The 16,176-nt window shown below is 41.1% G+C and overlaps 1 long non-coding RNA gene across 1 annotated transcript in view; it reads left to right on the top strand.

The window, feature by feature from the left end:
• LOC136011997 (uncharacterized) overlaps positions 1-15,372 on the top strand; it is a 31,436-nt gene extending 16,064 nt beyond the window's left edge. The window contains exons 2-3 of the long non-coding RNA XR_010611538.1: positions 14,499-14,636; positions 15,344-15,372. This is a non-coding gene — a long non-coding RNA (uncharacterized LOC136011997). The remainder of the gene's footprint in view (positions 1-14,498; positions 14,637-15,343) is intronic.
• Positions 15,373-16,176: the final 804 nt, after the last annotated feature.

Raw genomic sequence — 16,176 nt, 5'->3', positions numbered from 1 at the left:
ATTTTTCAGAAAAATACTTCAGAGAATCGTAAAATGGTTAGGGTTGGAAAGGACCTTAAGATCCAAACCCCCTGCTGTGGGCAGGGACACCTCACACTAGACCATGTCACCCAAGGCTCTGACCAACCTAGCCTTGAAATTTTCAGGGATGAAGCATTCACAACTTCCTTGGGCAGCCTGCTCCAGGGCCTTGCCACTCTCACAGTAAAGGACTTCTTCCTTATATTTAACCTTAATATGCCCTGTTTAAGTTTAAACCCATCACCCCTTGTCTTTTTGCTACAGTCCCTGACAAAGAGTCCCTCTCCAGCACCTTCATAGGCAGCCTTCAGATACTGGAAGGCTTCTATGAGGTCTTCACGCAGCCTTCTTTTCTCCAGGCTGAACAGCCCCAGCTTTCTTTGTCTTCATATAGAAGGTGCTCCAGTCCCCTGATCACCCTCCTGGCCCTCCTCTGCACTTGTTCCAACAGTTCCATGTCCTTTTTATGCTGAGGACACCAGAACTGCACACAATACTCCAGGTGAGGTCTCACGAGAGCAGAGTAGAGGGGCAGGATCACCTCCTTCGACCTGCTGGTCACGATCCTTTTGATGCAGCCCAGGATACGGTTGGCTTTCTGGGCTGCGAGCGCACACTGCCTGCTCATGTTCATTTTCTCATTGACCAGCACCCCCAAGTCCTTCTCTGCAGGGCTGCTCTGAATCTCTTCTCTGCCCAGCTTGTAGCTGTGCCTGGGATTGCTCCAACCCAGGTGTAGGACCCTGCACTTCACTTCGTGGAGTTCAACTAAGTTCATCCCAGTTGTGGTTGGCTTTCTTTTGTATAGAGATGAGCTTGGCTGTGCTCATAGAGGAGCACAGCAATTCTTACTCTCCTCTGAAACTGTAAGTCCCCTTGCAAGGGTACAGCATAAGATCACTTTGGTCTTGCAGCTATTCCTCGCTTCTCGGGAGATGCTGCTGGGCTGGAGGCACATATGCCCAATCCCTTCTCCAGCAGGAGAAGGTGTTAGTGAGGCTTGGGCCTCAGCAGAAGTTCCTTGGGTTGCGATGGCAGTGCTTTGGGGTCACAATGCTTTTGCATTTTGTGTTGGCTTCATCTGCCTGTGAAAATGGACTGCTTAGCAAAGGAGTGCTCAATGAGCCAGAGAAAACTCTTGCATAACCACTTGATACTTCCAGGCTTAAGCTTAGGGTTTATGTTTTGTGGCAATTTGTATTGCTTTACGAAAGAGTCTGATGGAATTCTATGTGCTTAAAATTAACCCAGTCAGTACTTCCCTTTCACACCAGAGAGCCCAGCGTGGGAGGTGGAAGAGATGGTTTTCCTTTGCATGGCTGGTACCTGCTGATACATCCAAAACTGCCCCAGCAATGAAAGAACCTTTACAATCTTTCAAATGGTGAACGTTTGCTGGCTCTGAGAGATTACATAGCATTATTGATCTGACCTTTCTTTCCCACGGCCAAACTTTATCCACTTGTAAAGAGTTTTCTGTAGGAGCAGTGATTTGACCTTTACTGCAAACCATGATAAATGGAGCAGATGAACACCCAGTGCCAACATTTGCTTTTTTTAAACCTGAATCTCTAGATTTTGACAGGTATATCCTGTTAATACTGCAGCTTCCAGAGATATAACCGTAGCATTAAGGCAGCATCTTCAACTTAACATTTATATAACATTTCGCTATAGCTTCCACCCTCACCCCACCATGCGCACACACTCGAACTGAATCTGTGGGGATATGACTCTCTGTGACCGTTCGACCTTTTCTTCAGCTTTTCAGTCAATAAAGCTCACTCCTGTGACCTTATTGTAGCTTGGCAGTGGTTCTGTGTTATGATAGTGGTATTTCTTACATTCTTGTACTATTGAACTTAGCAGAAATGGGACATTTCACTTGTAGGCTCAGCTGTGAAAGATTTTTGGTGTAATGGGTTAACTTTAAAAATTGAAGGCACTATAAAAGCACCTTGCAAAGAAGAGAGATAATCAGGCACGTTCTTTCATGCGCGAAACTAAAGGCTCTATCTTGCTTTTTGATGACAGAAAATTTCAAACTTCTCAGGAATTGAGTTTTTGTCCTTTCTGCCACTTAGATGGAGGAAAGATGCAGGCATTTAAAAGGAAGGCTTTTTGCTGTGCTGTTTCTGTCATTTCATGCTTGTCATTTCAGTCATATTTGGTTTTGCACTTGGGAGCCCAATGCAGAGGCTAATGCACCTGCCTTCGCAGCAGAGATCTGTGTGTGACACTGGACAGTTGAGGATAGGGGTTTGCTTGTCACTAAGCATTTGGGTTTTCCTTTACTAGGAGTAATTATTCAGCATTTTTGTTTAGTTTAGAGAAAAGGTGGATATGGAGCTCCAGATTATGTCAGTATTTTCTAATATAGCTAAATAAGAACCAGCACTAGTGATACTGCCCCTGGGAGTTTTCAGTGAGTGAAGAGTGGTGTGGGTTTGCTTTTATTTTGTTGTTGCTCTATTGTTGGTTGCTGTTGGGTTGTTTTTGTTTGTTTATGGTTTTGTTTCCAGGTTTTTATTTTTTGTTGGTTTTCTGCTGGGTTTGTTTAGGTTTTTTTTCTGAAGCTGTCCAAAACCTTAATTACCATTATCACAGTGTGCAAGCCACAGCCGCATTGCATCTTGCACAGTGAATGAAATGATGGTTCCAGCTGTGTAGGCTACCTCAAAGCAAGCCCACATTAATGTCCCCCAGACTATCTGGATTTGCACACTGTATCAAAGACTTCAGTCTCTCCGCTCATTGACCAGCCGGGCTTCTCTTAGAGCACAAATTAATAGGCTCATTAGTGGAAACGGGGACTACGTGTTCTGCCTGCCTGATTTACTAATGATCCTCAGATGTCATTCTGCTGATCCCTATTATGCAGTGAAAGAGATGGAAAGTATTTACAAGAATATATTAAACTGGGGGCATGCTTTTTGTCTTTGCCCTGGGCGCTGCTCAGAACGTACATCCACCATGGTCTTCTGCTTGCCGTCAGTGAAAACATTGCTCATAGTGATGGCATAGCTTGGGAAAGGAGGAGGGAAGCCTTGATGTCCACCAGCAGCTCCAGCAAGTGCATCAAGGCCAGTTTTATTACCATAACAGCTCCCATGCTATGGCTCAGGATCTTAATGGGACCTATGGGTTAGGTCCAAACCCCATCCTTGAAACACAGACAAACCTAAATATTAAAATGAATGGGCTGGTTTTACCTTTCCCAGCTGACACAGTCTTTGGCTGCCTAATATGTGCAGTTCTTTTGTTTGGGAACACTGTGACTTAATTCTTTTTTTCTTCTTTCTTTCTTTCTTTATCTGATCTTATGATGTTTGGGAGATGGGGCCTTAATTTCCTGTCCTATTGGATCTGTCTTTGAAAGGTTCCTAACAATGTATGTTTTCAGGAAACTGCTAGTATGAAAAGGCTCCTTCTGCACATTTAATCTGAAACAATACAGTTGCACATCTAAAATGAGTAGGGCAGAATTAACAAACCAAATCAAGCCAATATTGTATAAAGTGGCCATTATAGACTGGCTGCATCTGACTGAATTAGCTGAAGATACTGCAGTTCATGAAGTCGCCTTCAGTTTTGCAGCAAGAAAATTCAGTGGACCAAGGCTGCTGCACAAAGGCTGCGCAAAAGCAGCAAGTCCGAAGGACAGATGTTTTGCTGTGATTGCAGAATTAAACTTCCCCAGTTATTTCTCAGCTGGGATTATTTGTTCTTCGTTCTTGGCTGAGCATCATCAAGTGCAGTTTTGTCTCTTAGAGAAATCTGTAACCAGTTTAAAAACTTCAAGTAGTTATAGTCTTGTCAGACTGGGGACAGCCATAAAGTCAGAGTTTGGAGGTTTTTAGTGTTTGGGTTTTTTTTAATTACTTTATACTGGCATCTCATATACATATGTATATGAGTATGTATACATATATATACATATATGAGTGGCACTATAGCAGATTTTGCTTATGCAGTATCGTAGAAGTATTGAGATTGGGAGCTGCATGTCTGCTTGGGTAGAAAAGCTTTGAGGAGGAAGAGCTTTTCAAGCTCCAAGGACAGAGCAGCTGCAGACATTACAAGCAACAACAATTTTATGAGATGTCAAACAAACATTCCTGTCAACTCTGAGTCAGCTCAGTGAAGTTACATAAAACTGTTCCAAGTGAGGAGCAGGGTTAGGGAGACCTAGACACTTCTGAAGAAAAGATCAATTTTAGTCTGCCTTCAATGTTTGTGATTAACTTATCCTGAGTTTCGTTCTTCAGAGCAGCAAGTCTATAAAATCAAAACAAAATTGCTCTGGAGAGGATCCTATTTCCACTGTCCATTAAACATCAGTACATGTATATTTTCTTATTACTTGAAAGCACATTAACAATTACAGGTTGATGCTAACAATTGCATGTGGCTAAGGCTTAGGGATCTGCACCCTGAGAGGAATCTGTTTTGCACTAATGCCATGACGGGTGTACCTTTAAAGGCACACCAGTTCTGGGGCTTCTTTGAACCCTGTTGATCCACACTACATCTAGTCCCATCACTTCAAACTCTCTGTAAATCCTGCCCAAACAAACAAATGCATCAATGGGAAAGTCTGCGAGGAGGGAGGCGGAGGGAGGAAGCCATGCAGCAGACTGGGGTGCATGGTTAATGGGAGGGCTGTGAGTGGCTGAAGCTGCTTGAGTCCCATGCTGGGTCAGGGCTTCCAAGAAAGGATTCAGTGTCTTAGCAGCTCTAGTAAGTCTCCCTTCATTTCTCTTTGTTTAGACTTGCTCTGAAGGGAAATACAAAACAGTCTGAGTGCAATGTGTGAAAGCAAAGTGATTTTTTTTTTTGTTTGGTTTTTTTCCCCCCCTACATAACCCCTCTGTGGGTCTATCTGATTGACATTATTTAAACTCACAAATATCTACAGCTCCACAACCTGCAGCTTTTTGTTAGGTGCTTTTCAAGCCCCTAGCTGCATTTCAGCACTGCTGAAGTCCTAAGGAATAAGCCAAATGGGGGCTTATGGATTTACTTTGTCCTCAAGGGTTTTTTCTCTCCCTCCCACCGTCCCTCCCTCCCTCTCTCCCTCTCTCCCATTGCTCTCACCTTCAATGAGGTCTTCATGGGTAGATTTACTTTAAGATCACAAAAAAAAGCATTTTTTTCTTCTGATACTCCTGTATTATAGCATTTCACTATTTCATATGGCATAAACACGTGCATAAGTGTAAGTAGCATACCATGACTTAGCAGTGCAGGACCTTAGATTATTTAAACCTTGATACCCTTGTCCATGGTGACATGTAGGAATGCACGAAAGGTATCTATAGGAACAGGAAAAAACATGTCTGAATATTTCTATGTGGCCTGTGAACTTGTTCCTCTGAGCCCAGAGGATGACTACATCTGTAGTCCCTTTTGCTCATGACTGATCTTCCAACATGACCATGAAATTAAGCCTTGAGCTCATGCCTAACCTCAGGCTGTTCCCACCATGCCCAAGGTCTGTCTTTCTGTACCTTCCTCTGCCCCAAGTCTCCCACAGACCCATGGTGCCTCTTGCCAGTCCCTCTCCAGCTGAGACATGAGGAGACCTCCACAGTTGTGTGGTCACAGGAAAGTTTGCCTCAATTTCTCTGGGGATATTCGGAATATTACAATATTATTGCTACACTTTTCTCAGTAAGCACTGTAGTAAAGCAGGGTATTAGATTGTGCAACAAAAAAAAATCATTGTTGCTCTAATAAACCAGGATTAAAGATCAGAATCAAAATGAAGATTCACACTGCAAGATACAAAAAATTCCTGATGACACTTAAGCTTCTGCCTCAAGCAAGCTGCAAGATTGAGCTCTGCATCTGTTTTCAAATATTTGTTTTTATTTTCTTTCTTTGAAGGCTAATCTGTTGGTGCAAATCTGTTTCCTGATGGTAAAACTATAGGAAGAATGCAAATCCTCAGACAGCCTTTTAAGTTTCTGGAACAGTTTATTGCAACATGAGAAAGAATAATTCATTTATAGGTGGTGAGGTAGGGGGGGAAGAAAAGAAAAAAAAATAATTCAGAACTGAACAGATACTTTTGTGAGCTTTTTGGCTTGTATATATAAGTGTGTGGATGGATATATCCATAGTATGTACACATGCACAGATAAAGTAGATATGAACAAGAGATGGCAGTGTGTGTTTGCAGCCCAGAAACCAGCCGTACCCTAGGCTGCATCAAAAGAAGTGTGACCAACAGGTGGAAGGAGGTGATCCTGCCCCTCTGCTCTGGTCTTGTAAGACACCACGTGCAGTAATGTGTACATTTCTAGCGTCCTCAGTATAAGAAGAGCATGGAGCTGTTGGAGCAAGTCCAGAGGAGGGCCAGGAGGAAGATATATGGAAGATGCTCAAGCCCCTTGAAGACAGGCTGAGAAAGTTGGGGCTATTCAGCCTAGAGAAGGTTGCATGCAGACCTCATAGCAGCCTTCCAGTGTCTGAAGGTGCTGGAGAGGGACTCTTCATCAGGGACTGTAGCAATAAGACAAGGGGTAATGGGTTTAAATTTGAACAGGACAGATTTAGGTTAGATGTAAGGAAGAAATTCTTTACTGTTAGAGTGATGAGGCACTGGAGCAGGCTGACCAAGGAAGCTGTGAATGCTTAATCCCTGAAAGTTTCAAGGCCAGGTTGGACAGAGCCTTATGCAACCAGGTCTACTGTGAGGTGTTCCTGCCCACGGCAGGGGGCCTGGAATTAAGTGATCTTAAGGTACTTTCCAACCCTAACCATTCTATGATTCTAAATATGTGTTGTGCTTGGACTTAAAACTCCAAGGGGAGAAAAACAGCCTCACACTACTATATGATAATATCAGTAGGAGTTTTGTTGTGACAGTAAATCAACCAGATGGATACAGGTTCAGTGGTAAATGAAAGGCTGCATTTTCCCACCATGCTTAAACTGATCTTGAATCTTGACTTATGACTCTGGGATCTAAGCTCTCATTCTGACTGTACAGAATTTCCATTTTCATAAGCAAGATCAAATTCACTCCACTTTTAAACTGGGAAGGTTGGAATTGTTCTTTTGTTGTTTGTTTGGTTTTTTATTCTTATTATACCAGACTTGAAGTGGAATAGAGAAAACTGGGATATGTTTATGATTTAAAGTCTTGATTAAGAAATTCTTTTTGCCAGGTGTTTGAAGTCTACATTTCTGTAAATATTAAAACATTTCTCTTAAATGCTGAATGGAACAGATAACTCTGCTCAGGTCGACGAATAATGAAGCAAGATGTCCTTTCTTCCTTTGGAGTTCTGAATTAGAACAAATATGACTATCTAGTTGTAAATTTTCCATTAGAAAATATCAGTGTATGAAATAGCAGTAGATGACAAACTAGATAGTCTTCTTTCCACGATCATAAAAATGTAGATATCTTACTAGAATGTAATTTCTCTGCAAGCCTGTCCTGAAAAATGGACTTTTATCTCCAGATCAGGTCAATAAATACATCTGATTTCCACTGTATCATTCAAAGATGAAATTTTATGGCAGCAGTAAGCTTTGAAAATTAAGTTGCTGTTTGAATATTTATTTACTGGCAAATCACTGGTCAAGGTGCTACCTATTTTGTCTGAAGTTTTTGTCCCTCCATGTCTTTCTGGAAAAAGGGGTGGCTAGGGCAGTGAAAATGTTTCCCGAGGATGCTGCATTATTCAGGTTAGTGAGGGTAGGTTGGTTGTAAAGAGTGGCTAAATGAGCATGTGACCAGGCATTACATTTTGCAGAAGTAGTTCGCTATGGAGAATGTAAATTGTTCTGTATGTGTGAGAAAATCTCTGCTTCACATATAAAATGATGGGCTCTGAGCTGATCGTTACCACAGGGGAATGAGACATTAGCACTGTAATAGATATTTTGATGAAAATGTCAACCCTATGCTCGGGAGAAGTAAAGAAAGGAAATACAATCCTAGTCATTATTAGGAAAATAACAGAGAAGATGTTATCCTGATGTTACTGATTGCAGTGGTGACCCTGCATCTCAACAGGACAGAGCAGAGCTGGAAGCACTTTGAAGGAAAGCAGCAAAGTCAGTTGTAGAGGGGTTGTACATGGACAAATAAGCGAGGGCTCTTCAGTCTGCAAAAGAGAGAACTGAGGCTGAATGTGGTAGATGGTTTCTAACCATGATTGCAGTGAAAAGGATGAGCAGGATCAAGCCTTTTCCACTAGCAGACCCAAGGCATACCCAGTGGAGCTGGCAGGTGCTAAGTCGAGAATGAGTATTGGGTGATAGCTCTTCCTTTGGTGTGTACTTATTCAAATGACTGCATGGGCTAACTGACTGTCTCCTATTGTTATAACTGGGCTTGAGCAGCTTCTGGCAGTGTTTCACAACCATTTGAACAGGCCAGCCTCACAGCCCCTTAGCTGGGACAGTTTTTTTACTGTGTATTTTCTGTTCTGAAATCTGTTTGTTACTCAACCATCTCATTCAGGGACAAGAAAACAGTATGAGTCAAAGTAAATACAAGACACAACATATGCAGCTAGAATTATGTTTAAATTATGAAAGGAAGTACATTAATCTCCCAAATTAAAAAAACAAAGCAGAACAGTTTTAGACCAAAGGTATTGCATGTGTGCCAATCACTTCTTTTAAAAGGACAGAAATTTCACAGAAATTAGGAAGTTGAGGCAGTCAGTTCCATAACCAGGACATGACCGTCTCTAGGCATGGAGTCAGGTTCAGATTTTTAGAGACAGGACACTTTGGGTCTGTGTGAAAGTGTTCATTTAAGCAAGTGAAATCACTCAACAGAGCATTCTAAGAACAAAAATGAGCTTTTCCTGCTGGCAATTATAACTGTAAATATAAAGAATTAAATTGTTTAGATGAGTTGTTCAGTGTCAGTTTGCTCAGCATTAAGACTTAACAGGGAAAGCAATAAGGCAGTTCTGGTAATCCAAATTATTAATTATTAAAATTTCTGTTAAATACATAGAGTTAATATTTGGAGTTATACTATAGCATGCTGGGAAAACCCCATTAGTAAAATCTCTTTCACTGCGGTGATGCTAAGGCATATGTTAAGTGAAGGAAAGTCAACCAAGCTCTTGAAACCAAGGTTCTTCAAGTTCACAGGCCATGGTACAAGCAACTGTCAGCTCTGAAGGGGTTTATCCCAATTGGTGAATTTAACTGGTGGGAGGTATGCAGCTACTTGTGAATATTTATATTTAATTCCCCTTGTAGTGCAGACTCGCCTCCAACAAAAGCCGAAAGGAAGAAGCTGGGTGAGTAGCTGGGCTGAAGTCTGGAAAGGGCAGCAATGTTCTGAAGAGCTGAAACTATGGAGTGGACATGTAGAGGGTGTGGAGCTGTGCAGGAACTGATGGGCCTATGGAAACTTTGGTTTTTGTTGTGGTGTTTCTTTGTTGTTGTTTTGGTTTGTTTTTTTTTTTAACAGACCAATTTACATAAAAATGCAGAAATTCCTATTGTGCATCATGTATGTGTCTGAATGAGAACAGTATCCATAAGATTGTTTTATCAGCCTCATAAATATTCACCATGACAACCCAGTTTCTAGAGTTACAAGAAACTGTGAATTCATTTTGGGAATTAGTGTTGATTATAATAATTTGAGTATGGGACCCAAATATGTAAATAATTTCTACAGAATTATGATACTAGAGCTATTTGTTTCTTGTTCTTACAAAGTACCAGTTATGCCACCTAACAGAAATGAAGCATTGCCCAAGTGTCATCTCTAGCAGGGTAAATCGCTATTGCGATTAATAGAAATTTTGCTTGCAAAGATCTGATCCAACAACCACAAAGCAATTAATTTGGTGACTCTTCCTTCTTCTGTAGCATTAAAGAGAACAAAGCTTGATAACTAATTTCTCTAAAGGTGAAGTTCTATTAAAAAGTTACTTGCATTTGGGACTCTTGTCCATGAAACAGTCTTTCACCATTAATTTTCACTAAGATATTGTATTCACACAGGTCCATAATGAAAGCTAGCCATGTGCAGCCAAAATTATGCTTGAAACTATTGAAATACATTTTTTTCCCCACTTTGTAATGGCAGCTGCCAGATTTTATAAATTACATCTGTCTTCTGAATGTATCTGCTTCCTGGTGAAGAAATCTAAATTAACACAAAACTTAATTAGTATAAAGATATTTCTAGTTAGATGGAAATTTACCTTCCTCATTACTGTGCAAAAAATAGAAGTGGAGGAAAAACTGTTTTCAGGTCTGCTCTGAAAACCTTTGCAGCCATAAATGTGATTGTTTTGGGATTGTTTTTACTGTGAGAAATCTTTTTTTTTTTTTCCATTAAAAGTGTTTTGGAGCTTGATTAGTTTCAAAGAGGACTGAGATGGGCTATGCTGCAAAGTGCTGCTGGTTTCCAGCTGCAAAGATGTTTCTGCACTTTTTGGCCCACAGCTAAATTGCCCTGACTTTCCTGGGTATACAAGCCTGTCAGTGTTTGGCCAAGTGGTTCAGGATCTGTGGGGCTGTGTGGTGGCCTGATGTGTAGGTGCACGAACATTCCCAATGGGATATTCTTTTAGGGAATATCACAGATATAATGAAAATTACTTCCTTCCTCTGAGAGTTTGTATGCCAATTATCCTGGTGAAAACCTCCTGTGACAAGTTCGAAAACCTCAAACCTGTGCACAAAAGCACTTGCGTGGAAGTGCTGATGTATACCAACAGTGGGAGAGGGGTGGAGGCTTTTGGTATTTGCCAGCATCTGCACAGTTCATAGCCCCAGGAGGACAGCACAGTGCTGCAGAGAAGGACCCCGTTACTGTGTAGTTGATGTAAATCCCAGTTCTTCTGCAACAACTGCTTTTCTCATCCCACCAGGGTTAAGGACCTGGAAGCAGTACTAGTGTTTCACCTAAATGAGTGATTGTTCAGCAGTTGCTTTTCATACATGACTTTAAATGCTTGGAATTTCTACATATATACACACTAGCTACAAAATTACGTTTGAAAAAAAGTGGGTGTGTTTTTTTTCTTTCCTCTCTCTTTTCAATTTATTTAGGATTCAGAGGAGAATTCACATTTTGTCATAAAATGCATTACAAGAAATTCAGGATTTACTTCTGGGCAGAGCCCTCCCAGACTTTGGGGAGAGCATGCATGAGCAACCCCAGTTTTTAACACAACAAGGAAGGCCCTGGAGTCCCATGGACAGACATAACTTAAACACTGTGACTCTCTATGTAAAGTGAAGCGTAAATCATAGGTTTAAAATCACTCTTGGGTGTTGTTTCTGATGACAATTTAAATCTGCTGTATTTTTGCAAGACGTAGGTCAAAGGAGGAAACTTGTTTTTTAATGATTCACTTCATAAAAATGGCTTTCTGCTTTTCACCATGAAAATTTTAAGAGTTGCAATGTGCTTTGCACTGTTCATTTATATTTATACTTGCTATGCAGCAAAACTAACTCAGATGGACAAAATTTCCTCGTAAATAACCTTAATGTGAGGCACCATGCTTTCACCTTGGAGGAGGGAGTGAATCTTGGCTCCAATGAAGCTCCAAAGATGCACGGAGCCATCTCCTCCCAGGTAACTGTGCCTTCAGGCGGCAGAGGCTATTGAAGCACCTTAGATAATCTTCACTGCTCTTAATTTCTCTAAATCCAGCCTAGCAAACACAGCCAGAGGAAGGAACATGCTGTATTTCTTCTTTTGAAAAGCAGCAGCAATATTGTTTACCTCGAGGATCCACCCACAGTAATTGCATTAAGATGGATCTTGTACAGACATCAGGGACAATTCCTAGAAATAATGGAATTAAAGGCTCAGGAAAAGGTTTTTAATCAATATTGTTATATGTCACACTCTAATGAAATGCTAGAAATGCTTCTGACATGCATTTCACTGTTCTGGTTTGGGCTTTGGTATTTTCTTCTCTTTGTTCTCATCCTAATTCCTTCGGAGAAGCTGTCTTGCTACAGCTACAAGGTTTTGGGTAGAGAAAGACTAGCATTATATATGTATTAGGGCTTTCATTTTATATTTTTTCTTTTTAATTTGCTGATACCATTAATTGATCTGTAGCCCTCTGTAGCAGTTATAGAGCCTACAGCACTGATTTGTTACATCCAAAGTAATTAGGAATGTGCGTGGGAATGTTTTGGATTCCTTCTGTAACGTAAGGCGACCTTTCAGCTACCAGAATTACATCAGGTTCATGGTTATTCACTTTCCTGGCCAGACTGTATGTGTGAGCATTTTCTGTGCTTGACATTATGTTAAAAACTCACTATGTAGCAAGTAGCAAAGCTGAGGACTGACCATGAAGAATGTGTTCCTTAGTATCCAAAAGTGTCTGGGATCAGGAAGAGACAATGTGCTTCATGTTCCTTCTCTGTACTGAGGGGAAAAGTTGTGCTGCCAACTGCCAGTGGTTTCAATGGATGAAAGCTCTGTGGTTTGGGTGGGAAGTGTCTGAGCAACAGAGGAGATGGTGAGCAAACATGATGAACCTCAGCACACACAGAATGGGCTGTCTTTATCATGGAATCGTAGAATGGTTTGGGTTGTAAGGGGCCTTAAGGACCATGCAGTTCCACGCCCCCCCTGCCATGTGCAGGAACACCTTCCATTATCCAGGTCACTCAAAGCCCTGTCTAACCTGACCTCTAGTTGATGTCTAGGCAAATAACCTGGGCAGGGTGAACATACTCTGAGTATATAACGTATCACAGACAAATTTCTTGTGGAGCGTGTATTTAGCTCTCCTCTTGGGGTCTGGGGTTGATGGCAGGCGCAGCTCAGTGGGCTGACTAAACTTGGTTTGTAAGCCAAGCGATGGTGGAGTAGGGGTGTGGATAGAGGAGGGTGAGCAAACTAAGCCCCTTGTCACAATCATAACTGAAGGTGAACCTGAGCAGGGCCAGACCCATAGCTAGCTGCAAAACATCTGTCCTACTGTTCTTGCATAGAGAGTAGGTACAGTCCTTGCTTTCTAACAAGAGAGATCTTAAAGAAAACAAAACCAAACTATTCAAACATTTAAAAACCCATAATGGATAAGTGTTTCTGCATACACAGGTACTGCTGATGTGCATTCCCCAGGAAACACAGAGTAGTTTACCCAGCAGGTTCTCACTATATGTGCTGCGGTGGCCCTTGGTACTTGGATTTTTCTTTATGTTAGTTAAATCCATCAACAGACATTAACCTGGAGATGACCCCCTATCTTTGAAACCTTGTATCAAAGTCGAATTGACTGTGTCTTAATTTGGAGGTAAAACTCCCACTGCCTGGAGTTTCCCTGGGGCAGTGGAGGAGATTAGCAGTGCTGGCAAGGACTGGAGAGAGCAGCTGAATTCATGGAAGGGTCATGGAAACAATTGTTGACTTCATCTGTAAATAAAGACCCAAAAGCCTATTTTTCAAAGTGATGTTGAAAAACATCCAAAGGCAGATTTGCAATTTAGAAATCCAGCATATGCCACAATGTCTCGGCAACGGATCTGGGCAGCAGAGTCATATTTCTATAGACGTTGCATAAAAGTAGCCATAGCAATGCTAATTTGTGTGCTGTCTGGGGAGCAAACACAGATCATCAGAACAAGACTAATCTCCCTCCATGCTTTTTTCTAATAAAAAGGAAGAACACTAAATAATTAATATAAACAAATGAAAACTAATTTGCCAATTTTTAATTTTTACCCAATTGCAGGATCCATGTCAATGAATAATTTACAAGTCAGAAATGAATATAAAATTAAAATTTTTCTCTGGGGTCTGCTGTACATGTTATTTGGACTGTACATGTTATCTGAAGAACCTGACTGTTCATTTACATTTTTATATATATTTTATATATATATATATATATATATATATATAAAAAAGAGAGAGTAAAAAATAACCCCAGAGAAAACAACATTCAGCATGAAGCAGGCTGTAATAAAAAGAGCTGCAGACTCCAGAGGCTTTACTATTTCCTTATAGACCTGGGATCATTTGTCTGAGGCTGTTTTTGAATTATTCATATAAACTGTAGCTCTTTGCTTTCAGAGATAGAATGTGACCAGCTTCTATCTTATGGTTTCACATGCCCCTTTTTTGTTTGCATTAAAGTTTTTTTTACAGGGTGCCCTTTATTCAAAGGCTCTGCTGGATGCTGCAGGATTCTATCAGCCACACATTAAACATTAAGAACCTGTATTGTGGTTAATACTGAGGGTTTCACACAGCAAATAAGGCAGCTGGTGGGAGGGTGAGCCAAGAAAACAAGGGAATGTAATAACTGAAGAGCTAAGAAACCTTGGAAATAATGCTGTGGTTCTGCTTTGACTTTGGAGCGCTACCTCCAAGGAAGAAGTATTTATTACTTTAGCTCCAAATGGATGTGTTGATATTTAAGAATCTTCTGCATCCCAGTGCCCCAGACATTGCCATGGGTCCAGCCAGGGCATCCACCACACCTTCAACCTCCCCACAGGAAACCTGGGATGCTACAGGAGCGTACTGTGGTTCAACTTTCCTACCCCTGTCTTCGGGTAATCCAGTCTGAAGATGGCAAAGAAGGAAGGGAATGTCTTTCTGGCCCTACTGGAGCTCCTTGGATCCTGAAACACAGGTCTTGATTGCTCTTTTCATAATTAGAAGGACATATTTAGAGTGTACCTGTCTGAGATGAACAACTACACAGGACTTTAAATTTTGCTTCTGGGCCACATCTTAGTTGGATGACTTTCTTCTACTTTTTCTAAATAGAAATCAAAACATCAGTGTCTGAATATGTTGTTGGCAATATTCCGGTAAAAAAAAAACAACCACCCCCAAACCTCCCAACAGATCAGATCTATAGTCTCTTATTTTTGAGGAGGGAAAGAGTTTTCTTTGTCTTTCTTTTTTCCTGAGTAGCTCAAGAAAAGAGCTTACAAATATTAATTTAACTTTTTTTGTTTTAACCACCAAATAGTGGCATTCTTATGTAAAGCATTACGACCTTAATGTCATGACCTGAGCAGCATTCAAAACTGGCAACAAGCTTAAGCTAGTCTTCTGTGTTACACTTGCTTAGTGTCGTGTCCTCTTTCTCTGTAGTTCTGCCATTTGCTGAGATTAGAATGAAGATTTAAATCAAGAAATAATAACATAGAATGGAGAGTTACCTGAGAGATTACAGAAGATTAAATGGAAAAAAGAAAATTCTTGCTATAGCTTAATTGATTTGTGTGGTTTGCAGCCAATGATCCAACATGAATCATCCCACAGATAAAGAATACATTTGGGACAAATTCTCTATGGTCCAGGCTAATTACTACTTTGTCTACATTACAGTAACAGCCCTCCAGAATATGGACTTCAGCAAATAGCTCAGTAACTGTAGCCAAGCTCCGATAAGGATGTTCTTGGCTCAGTACTTCAGTGTGATAATAGAAGACGTGACAGACCCCTGCTGTATATGCTCATAGTTGTACTGTGATATGGAGATATCAAAGGATATTTCTTATGGTGAAGGCTGAAGCTTGGTGCATGTAATCCTGACAAACATTTCTAGGGCTGAAGTTCATTTTAGTCCTGTACAGCAAATTAATATGTTTTCCCAAGTCCTATTTAACACAAAAAATCTAAGCGGATGCTCAAGTGCCAGTTAGAGTGGAAGGGATATTTTTGAACTGGCATCTCTGTGGTTGTTAGGTGTTCAAATCCCAGCTGGTTAAGTTAAATTTGCTTGAAAACCCTCCCAGCATATCCTCTTCTGGTGCCTGCCCAGGGCATAGATCTATATCTTTCCAGAAACTATCTATCTTCCTGGGAGCCCTTTGTTTTTGTATTTGACATGTTAAGGCTAATTCAGAATGTCTCCTGATCCTCAATTCAGCAAGCTTGCACTCCCTCCAGCCCCCTTTGCCACCTCTTGGCCCCACGGTCCTAAGCCCGGCTGGCCCCCACCCTGTAAACTGGAATGCTGCTGGTGAAAAATTCCTTGGAGGCATATGAAGCCCTGAGAAGTGAGTCTCATGCTCATGTGTCTGAGCACTTGAGCACTCAGTTCTCTGGGTACTCGTAGCCTGTTATTCTGCATTTGATATTAGTGATTTTTGGAACATAAGGCTATTCTTCTTGCCTTTATTTCCTTGGCAGCTCCCAATCTGATCACGCAGGGATAT

This window comes from Lathamus discolor, chromosome 3 (assembly GCF_037157495.1).
Source record: "Lathamus discolor isolate bLatDis1 chromosome 3, bLatDis1.hap1, whole genome shotgun sequence".
NCBI classification, from domain to species: Eukaryota; Metazoa; Chordata; class Aves; order Psittaciformes; family Psittacidae; genus Lathamus; species Lathamus discolor.
The sequence above is the reverse complement of the archived record's forward strand: the minus strand, read 5'-3'. Positions and strand labels throughout refer to the sequence as shown.